This window comes from Mytilus trossulus, chromosome 5 (genome assembly GCF_036588685.1).
Source record: "Mytilus trossulus isolate FHL-02 chromosome 5, PNRI_Mtr1.1.1.hap1, whole genome shotgun sequence".
Classification (NCBI taxonomy): domain Eukaryota; kingdom Metazoa; phylum Mollusca; class Bivalvia; order Mytilida; family Mytilidae; genus Mytilus; species Mytilus trossulus.
The window spans coordinates 65,151,723-65,162,194 of record NC_086377.1 but is presented as its reverse complement, the minus strand read 5'-3'; the positions used below and the strand labels follow the sequence as shown (position 1 = coordinate 65,162,194).

General features: G+C 32.1%; 1 long non-coding RNA gene across 3 annotated transcripts; it reads left to right on the top strand.

The window, feature by feature from the left end:
* The first annotated feature begins 265 nt into the window (after positions 1-265).
* On the top strand, positions 266-7,212 carry LOC134719077 (uncharacterized). Of its 3 annotated transcripts, none has more exons than XR_010107496.1 (4): positions 266-314; positions 2,082-2,372; positions 2,600-2,715; positions 5,973-6,835. It is a non-coding gene; the product is annotated as an uncharacterized LOC134719077 (long non-coding RNA). The 3 variants fall into 3 exon arrangements; XR_010107494.1 differs by having other exon boundaries at positions 267-314; positions 5,556-6,836; XR_010107495.1 differs by lacking the exon at positions 5,973-6,835 and adding an exon at positions 6,882-7,212 and having other exon boundaries at positions 268-314.
* Positions 7,213-10,472: the final 3,260 nt, after the last annotated feature.

Genomic DNA, 10,472 nt, shown 5'->3' with positions numbered 1-10,472 from the left:
ACAAGTCATTTTTATATCAAATGTATTATCACACCTTTTTATGCTCGATTTGAGATCTACATTTTATTGTTAAAAAAGGCTAGCTGTTGTCAAATACATTTTGTGAGCAGTTTTAATACCGAGGGTGTGTCTTATTTAGTGAGTTTTCATTGGTTTGGAGTTTTTAGACCCTTCATTGTTGACCAGTGGAAAACTTCCCGCCGAAGTGTTTCAAATAGCACTTTGTCTTCAAACGAACAAGATGGACCGACACATGCAGTTTACAGAAGCAAAAGATTTGATTTGAACTGTTCGTGAAACCACACATACTCAAGGTAGATATTAACCCCTTGGTATTTTCCCAGATTGTTTTCATTATTAAAAATATGGATCAAAACACGACTTTTGAAATCTTTTTCGAAAAATTAAGATATGATATAGAAGACTCTGATGAAATTTAATAAGTTGGCTCGTGTTCATTGATCGTCCTGAATATGCATGAAATATTTGCCACTGGACACCAAGTAACCAACAATCAATCGTGTTCATTGACATCGGAATAAATAAAAAAAAATAAACTAGAGCATGCACTGGTTACTACAAAACAAGTGCCTGAGTCGATGCTGTAGCAAGTATCGTGATGTTTGAAAAGGTTGCACCAACTGAAAATGCAGATGGCATATTTTTGCTCAACTATCGATAGCAAAGATTTGAAAATATTTATTTTACTTTTTCGTATTTTACTGATACATGGAATTATATTTCAAGTTTACAGTTTTCAAGTTTATAGTAGATGCAGTCTATTTGTATTTTATAAAGATGATAAAGCCATAATTCAAAAAGTAGAAGACTTGATTCTCCATTATATTGTCCTTGATCCTCGATTTACTTACAGCCGTTTTGGTGGTAATAAATATTATGTACATGGTTTAATCTCAATTGTTTTAACACTTTTTTCACGTTTTTGTTATTGATCTGAGTAAAGTTCAGTTACATAATTTATTTGCAGTATGTCCTTTGTCAGTAGATATTTTTCTGCACAGCCAGTTACTAAAGTGTGAAATGAGTAGATTGTTGTGTAACACCTATATGGTCATGTGATCAAAAGGTTATAATTTGAACCGATATATGGTCGTGTGATCAATAGGTTAGAATTAGAAGCCAAATCAGTTTAAATTGATTTTTACTTGGACAAAGACCTAGGTACTTTTATGCCCCACCTACGATGGTCCACTGAACATAGAAAATGAAAGTGCAAAGTTCAGGTTAAAGTTTTTGGTCAAGGTAGTTTTTGATGAAGTTAAACTGAGTCACATCTACTTGAAACTTAGTACACATGTTCCCTATGATATGATCTTTCTAATTTTAATGCCAAATTATAGTTTTGATCCCAATTTCATGGTCCACTGAACATAGAAAATGAAAGTGCAAAGTTCAGGTTAAAGTTTTTGGTCAAGGTAGTTTTTGATGAAGTTAAAGTCACATCTACTTGAAACTTAGTACACATGTTCCCTATGATATGATCTTATTAATTTTAATTTCAAATTAAAGTTTTGACCCCAATTACACGGTCCACTGAACATGGAAAATTATAGTGTGAGTGGGGCGTCCGTGTACTATGGACACATTCTTGTTTCATTAGAACATTAGGGGACATGAAATATGTTTGAAAGAATTTTAAGGCAATTAATTGATTCAATGTGATCTTTGTTGGATTTTAGATTTTAAAAAGTTCCAGAAAATTACTTTTGGAGAATTAATGATTTCACTAATTTTTCATGTTGCATGTGAAATTACAATATGATGACTTTACCCCATTTCTTTAAGTTTATTGATTTATTAGAGTTGTTATGTTTTCAAGCTTTTACTCTTGTATAAACACCATCGAACTGTAACTATAAGTTCTGTAACCATGGTAAAATTCATGATTGATTGTGGGTGCATGACCCCCTGTGGCAAATATATCATGCATTTCAAGTTGAAAGATCCATGTAACTTGACCAGGTATTGCTTCCAAATAGTATCTACCTACAACAACAGGAATAGGGGACACATTCTGAATATATTTTTTATATAAAAGTTAATTACATTTGGTTTTTCAGAGAATTTACAAGACTATTATCCACAAAATGCAACTGTCTTATTTTGATGAATTGTTGAACCAGAGAAATGTGAAGACTTACAGACACCTAGACTGTATAGTCAACATAACAATGATTAGAGAATCAGACTACAGTGAACATTACAATGATTAGAAAATCAGACTAGAGTCAACATTACAATGATTAGAGAATCAGACTATAGTCAACATTACAATGATTAGAAAATCAGCCAGCTGCATTTCATCAATCAGTTTATGATGAAGCTTTACAGCATTGGAAATGATTACTCAGGTATGTATTGGTTAACATTTTGAGGTTTGTTTTATAGGATAATAGTGGTGTTTAATTTTATCTTTCTTGAAATAAATATATTAGAAATGAGGTGAAATATGGCATTGATTAAAGGAGATGTACCAAGGAAAACATGTGACTGAATAAACATTTTATTAAAAAAGGATGAACAATACAGTTTTGAGTTTCAATCCTTTCGTATATTAAAATAAAATGATATTTTGTAGGGACCAAACAACTGAGCAGAAAGAAGAACCGTATGACCTTGAAGAGTAAGCAATGTATTAAGTATATTTGGGGTTACCAAAGAGTATGGTAAGAACCTCATCTTAAATTATACTTGGTGAGTATTCTTATTGTTGGTTAAATATTAAGCATCATTATGGAAAATGGGGGATCAAGGGTATACACCAACAAGACAGTGACCAAAGGAAAATAAATAACCAAAACCATCTAGAGGTTTCAACTATAGTCTGATGTTTATATAATACGTGAACTTGTAAATCATCCAAAGTCAAAAATTTGTGAATAAAATGAACAGACTGACAAATAACTTACATACACACAAATATCTGACCTAAGCACATGAGCATGTTGCAGGGTGAAATTTTTTTTTTAAATAAAGCTTGAGCCTGTTTTGTGCAATGCCTAACCATTTAACGACAAAATTTCATACAGAAAACTTTTCAAATTGAGGGATTTTAAATAAGCCAATTAATGGTTTAAAAAAATAATGGAAATCTTGACTCCCCAACAAGAGAAAAATGTCACTCTTATCATTGAGGAAAATGGCCACTACCTGAATGGTCTTTAGAATTAATTCAGTTGCTCTGGTCATTTTTCAAAATTTAACAATGTAAGTAAATATGGAGTTGTTTGATCAATGGGAGATAACTCTGACCACATGGAATAATTCTGAAAACTTAAAGAGGGGTCCTGATCCCGGGCTTAAAAACACAAAATCCTGAGCTCCAGAAATTTAAATAAATTTAGATCCTGACATCAAGAAATTAAAAAAAAAACAATTTTATCCTGAAGGGGTCAATCCCTAAATCCTGTGCTTTAAAATACCAGATTCCTGAGTCCCAATATTGGTCCTATCCCCCTCACATATATAATTGATAACTAAGATAAAAGAAATACAGAAATTGTTTTGCCTTTTGCCATGCTTACAATCAACAAAAGATTTTTTTCTTCATTTTTCAAAATAAATTCCAAGACTAAGATGTAGGATGCCATTCTTCTAACAAAATACCACAGCATGGAGACCCTAATCAGCACACTAAAATGTCCAAACGTGTGTCCTACATCTTGAAATAAATATAATTTTATAAATGTTCAAGTATCTTCAAAAACATTTTTTACTCATTTCTACTCTGTTGAGACAATTTCACTAGCACTGCACTTTGACTTTGACTAAGACAAACACAATGTTGATTGAAGTTGAATGGTACTAGTGACAACTTTGTTGGAGACATGGAAAGCATTTCGTCATTGTTAGTAGTTTTATGGGCTTTCACCTCTTGAGTCACAAAGAACCTTATGTACGTTAGTTCCATTGAAATGTTATATGCATTGTCAATGCTAAACATTTGATTGACTTTGACTGATTTTTTTTTTAGTTTCGTCAGAGTGTAAATGAGTTTGAACAAAAGGCAATATAACCTTTTTTTAGTGATAAGAAGATTTGACTTTCATTTTTGATAAAGTTTTCACCAAATTTATTGTTGATAGCAAGGCTTATGGTTTGCACAATAGAATATGCCTTTTACACAATGAGCTCAGTGGTGAATCCAGGGGTGTGGGGGGTGTCTGGAATTTGGAACCCCCCTTTTTTTTGGCCCATCAATGCATTTGAATGAGAGCACATAGTTGGACCCCCCTTTTTTTGGGGCCTATCAATGCATTTGAATGGGAGCATATAGTTTGACTCCCCCACCCCTCCCCCCTTTTACTCTGGGTTGGGAACCCCCCTTTTTAAAATGGCTTGATCCTCCCCTGGAGCTTGTCACTTTCACTCAAAAAACATTAAAGAAACCATCAAATTCCTAAGCTTAGGTAGGAGCTTCAAATTGTTATAAAAATTACTTAATTATCATTATCTTGCGTATTTTAGCCACCTTCTGCTTAAAAAAAATACATTTAGATAATTTATCACTTAAAGAGGCATTTGCAATGATTTAGATAAACAATAACAGCACTTTGTTTTTTTTATAAATATTAATAAAAGTGGAATAATGAAGAAATGACTTGTAATTATTAACAGTCATTTTTAAAGTTAAATTGGTAAAAATGATCTGAAACGCATTGCTGATTTCATTTTTTTTTCCAAAACCACAATTCATCCTCATTTTGGTCTGTATGCATACAACATTTAATAAGAACCATTGTAGTAGATGGTTGCTCAGCTGGGTCAGATAATAAAAAGAACAGAATGTCAAAATAAAACGGTTTTGCCAACAAAAAATATTATTTCAGTGGTAAAACTCAAATGTTTTTGCTTCAATTTTTTACTCACTTGAGTGCAATTATTTGCAAAGTACAAATCTTATACAAAAGAATTATGTCTGAGACAACAACCCAACCAAAGAGCAAAAAACAGCCGAATCAACTAATGACTCTTCAACTCAGCAAGAAAATCCAGCATCTGGAGGCAGGCTTCAGCTGACCCCTACACAAAAATGTTCACTAGGTCAGTCAAAGTGGATGTCATACTAAACTCAAACATATATTAAAATGAACTGAAATTAAAAAACCTACGAGACAAACAAGGTCCAGAGGCTTCTAACAAGGGACAGGTGCAAAAATGCAATGGGTTAAACATGTTTTGAGAGATCTCAACCCACACTTATACCTCTATGAGCCAATGTAGAAAAAACAAACACAGCAATTTGCAGCGTAAAACTCATTAAAAAGAAGTCTGTGTCCAACTTCAGAAAAGGTAACAAAAGAAACAGACTAATAATTTGTGTATTTTTACAACATTTACAAAGCTAAATTTTGTGGGAAAATAAAGTAAAAGTTAAATTAAAAAAGAAATATTTAATTTTGAAATTTACTTCAAAGGAAAGAAAATAAAGTTTAATTGATTTTATTCTTATATGTGTAATGTTGTATATGTATTTATATTTCATTTCAGAGTTCAACAACAGATTATTAATTCTATAATTTTGATTTTTGCAGATTGCAGCAGTGGGATGTTACAGTCATAGACGTTGGATAGACTCCGTTGTACTAGGCCAGGGAGGGTAGCGCAGAGTTTCCGCAGCACTATACAATAGTAGCAAGATCACTCTACCATGAGCTTGTTAAAGGGCCCGTTTGATGAAAGTGACACCAACGTTCTCCACAACACTACAGATTTGTTTTTGCAGATGCAGCCGAGAGGATGTTTCAGTCATGGACTCATTTGATGGAAGTGGCACCAACATTCTCAAACACTAATAATTTACAAATTTGTTTTTGTTGTAGATGCAACCTCAGTCATACACCCTAGAGTTTGGCTATGTTGTGACAGAAGAAGAGTGGCATATAGACTTCTGTATGTCCATTTTTATGGAAGTGACAAATTACTAATCTTTCTTCTTATATCCATTTCAGAGTTCTTACAAAGATGCATAGGTATAAAATATTTATTATTTTTTGTCTTTTGGTGTATTTTTGTCAATGAGTTAAAACCCAAAGAACAGTACATCGATCAGAAGTAATAAGTTTGACTAGTGTAATTTGAGAGAGAACACTCTGGAACACAAAAAATATCCTACCTCATAAAAATTTAACACGACATCTTATTTTCACCTTTTTGCATTGAAGCAGCACACAGTGTAGTCAAGAATGTATGCATGTCCTTGAACTTCTAGAAATACAATACCTCTAATAGTTAAAACAGTCTGGTATAATGGTCAACAAGAGCTACATAAAAAAAAGGAAGATACCAAAGTTAAATTAAAAAAATATGTATTTAATTTTTGAAATTTACCTCAAAGAAAATAAAATAAAGTTTAATTGATTTTTTTCTTATATGTGTAATGTTGTATATGTATTTTTATTTCATTTCAGAGTTCAACAACAGATTATTAATTCTATTATTTTGTTTTTCGCAGATTGCAGCAGTGGGATGTTACAGTCATAGACGTTGGATAGACTCCGTTGTACTAGGCCAGGGAGGGTAGCGCAGAGTTTCCGCAGCACTATACAATAGTAACAAGATCACTCTACCATGAGCTTGTTAAAGGGCCCGTTTGATGAAAGTGACACCAACGTTCTCCACAACACTACAGATTTGTTTTTGCAGATGCAGCCGAGAGGATGTTTCAGTCATGGACTCATTTGATGGAAGTGACACCAACATTCTCAAACACTAATAATTTACAAATTTGTTTTTGTTGTAGATGCAACCTCAGTCATACACCATAGAGTTTGGCTATGTTGTGACAGAAGAAGAGTGGCATGTAGATTTCTTTTATGGAAGTGCAAATAACTAATCTTTCTTCTTCATATCTATTTCAGAGTTCTTACGAAGATGTATAGGTATGCAGTATTTATTATTTTTGTCTCTGTGTATTTTTGTCAATGAGGTAAAACCACAGAACAAATCAATCAGAAGTATTAACTGGTGTAATTTGAGAACACCCTGGAACACGAGAAATATCCTACCTCACAAAATTTAACATGAGACATCTTGTTTTCACCTTTTTTCAAGGAAGCAGCACACACAGTGTAATCATGAAGGTATCCATGTCCTGGAACATCTGGGAATAGCATATCTCTAATAGTATTTTTACTACTATCCTCAAAATTCAAACAAAACAGTCAGATATTTTGATCAACAAGAGGTACAATCTCAAACCATGTGGTGAAAAAAGACAACACATAACCAAAAAAAGTGACGGAAAATTGTCTACACTGACAACAAAATATTATACAGCAACAATCCATTCAAAGACCTGAAAGATTCTCAAGCACCAACCAAAACAAAGAACAGACATGAACTAGGGCAAAAAGCACCAACCCAACCAAAGACCTAAGAGGTTTTCAGGCACCATGCAACCAACTAAACTAAATAGCCAGGGATGATCTCAGACACCATGCACCAACCTTTCCAAAGATCAGGGATGCTTTCAGGCACAACAACCTTACCGAAGACCAGGAATGATCTGACACCAAGCACCAACCAAAACAAAAAAAAGGGTGATCTCAGACACCACAGAATGTTAGCAAGTATTTGATATGTTAACTTATCTACTACTTGTGTAAGTAAAATGTTTTTTTTTTCATTCTGTGCTGCATTTATTCTATCAAAAATTGTCAAAATGCAACATGAAATTTTTATGTGTTTTTCATCTCTTTCTTCAAAATGTTTTACATATTGAAATTTTTTGAAAATTCCATTGGACTATCAAAAATAATTAGTAAATAATTTCTTGAATAATTTTTTGTTTATTGGAAATGTTAATTTACTTTAATCAACGAATATGAAAATAAATGTTCAAACCTTTTTCATGCATAACCAAATTAATAAATGTGTTAAATAAAAGATTACAAATAAAAAATTTCTATATTTTTTTTTTAGAAAATTAAGATATGCTTCTAAGAGTTTTTACAATTGAACTGTTCCAGAATATAATAATGTATTGTTTTTTACAGAAAATATAAGGTAAAATGACAAATTATGATTCGGGTTTACATGAAAACACTGATATCTTGAATGACAGTAGCATAGGTGGATCCAGGGAGCCTTGCCCCCCCCTTTTTGTGGGTAAAGGAGTAAGATCCATATTTGGCCCCAATTATAAAGTTCATAGTAACAAGACAATAACTGTTTCAAGTTGCCTTAAAGACATGCTAGAAAGTTACACAGAACTGTTTTTGTCAAAGTTTACTTCTAACACGTTAATTTTTACATCCCAAAAAGGTCAAAATAAGGGATTTTGGTGAAATTTGTCAAAATGAGCCAGATTGCAACCAAATGAAGGACCAGGAAACATAGAGCGCAGGCGTCGACAAGCTTAAGATTCAAATAAGACGTGTGAAATGTCTTCACAAACATTATTTTAAAAATCTTTGTTGTCGACGTATGCGCTCTATATTTCCTGTCCAATAATCTATGGAAAATTACCCATTTTCATTGATTTTTTCGTGAAAATCAATATGAGTTCAACTTGTGACGTCATAATGAAACGCAGAAACGTAAAATTTCCAACAAAATGGTGTATATCCTAGCTAGTCAATGGATTAGCTGTAATTTATCGTGATATTGGTCGATTAAAATTTATGCTAAAAAGGGGGCCATTTTAGGACCTTATCGAACATACTCCTTTTGGTTGATTATATAAGGAATCACTGTAGTATGACTAGAGGGGGCCCCCTCATGAAAAGTTCTGGATTCTGCCACTGAGTAGCGAAATAAAAATTCACTAAATTAGAAGGGGAGGCAAGTTGTATAAAATAAGGGTATCAATACGATATGGTATTTCAACAAATGATGCAATTTTGCTCTAAATTTGTGAAGTAAAATTCAGGTACACTATGCCAAGATCAAATTCATGTATATTTTACCCTTGGGAAGTGGTAAAAAACTGCTTGAAAATTAAGATATGTCTGCAAAGTATTTAGTAATTGGGGAAAATATGGTTTGGTTCAGATTAATTGAATAAGATTTTGAATTTCTGAAATTAGTTGATATTGTAATAAAAAAAAATATTTATGATTATCCCAAACATTCACCATCAACGATTCTGGAAGATTATGTCGCACAATTTTTTTTTGTTGTAAAAGTTTTCATCCAATAATTTATAACTGTAGCCAAATAATAATTTGATTAATTAAAGTCATGGACACCTTCTCATAATTTAAAAATATTGAGATAAATAAGCCGATATAAATACAAGTGGTACTTATTTGATTCTTGTCGGTGGATTCTGGAATAATTTTCATTTCATATTTAAAAATTACCAAAAAGTTTTTTTTTTGAGAACATATTCAGCTTGAATACATAAATGACAGAGATTTTTATTAAGCATTTCATGTGAACAACCAAGTTAGAAATTTGACCGAAAAAAACTCAAAAAAAGATTCAGGCATACAAATTATAATATACATTAAAAACTGGATATTAAATGATAAAACCGTGGAAGAAGATTGATTTAATTTGATTACAACACTATTTAACCATTGAACAAGATTTTCTTCTGAAATGCAGCAAAATGGTTTGCCCATCAATTTCAATAGTTAAATTGATATATATAGGAAGATGTGGTATGAGTGCCAATGTGACAAATCTCCATACTTATATATGCAACAACATTTGAAGCTAAAAAAGAGGTTGGAGATTAACCCAGAGTGGAACGCCCATTTATTTAATTTCTTTATCAAATTGATCAATGCAGAAAGGGTGATAGTTGAAATAACTTAGGATGAGGTTTATTAGGTTGTAAAACAGTTTAAGGTCCTTGGATCAAATGATCAACAGATATTTATAAAACATTTTTAAACATTGTCTTGTTTGCATTGTTAGTGCTTTCGGGTGGTTGAAATTTTCAAAACAATTCATGCAGTTTTTGGTGATACACTCGTTTAAATGATAAAACTGAAATTTCAGTTTTGTAATTTAACAACTTCCCTAAATATTTTACTGTTTTCAATACATCTTGATTGTCAAATTGGAGAATAACAGTACATTTGTACTTGAAACTAAATTAAAGTTTGTCATCTGCATTTAAAGTTTCATAGCTGAACATTAATGTTCATCTTGATTTTTTTTTTGAAGACTAAGCAAATATCAAATGACCATTTCAGAAATACATTGAGCTCAGAGCGCTGCGTTTCTTATCTATTACTAACATAGTTTCTCTTTGGAGTAGCTTGCAGTTGCTAGGGTCTGGTTGTTTCTTTTGTTTTTTCATTGGTTCTTTAAATGGTGTCATGGTTTTCAAGTGTTCAGGATATGGTGTTCTGCTTTTGAGGGAATCTTTATATGTAATTCTGAAATGAAAATATTTGATATTTGTTTGGTAATTTAAGTATTAAAAAAATTATAATTTTGAGCTTAAATCTGTAAAAAAGTTTTATAATTTTCGAAACAATGTCAAAAACAAAGGT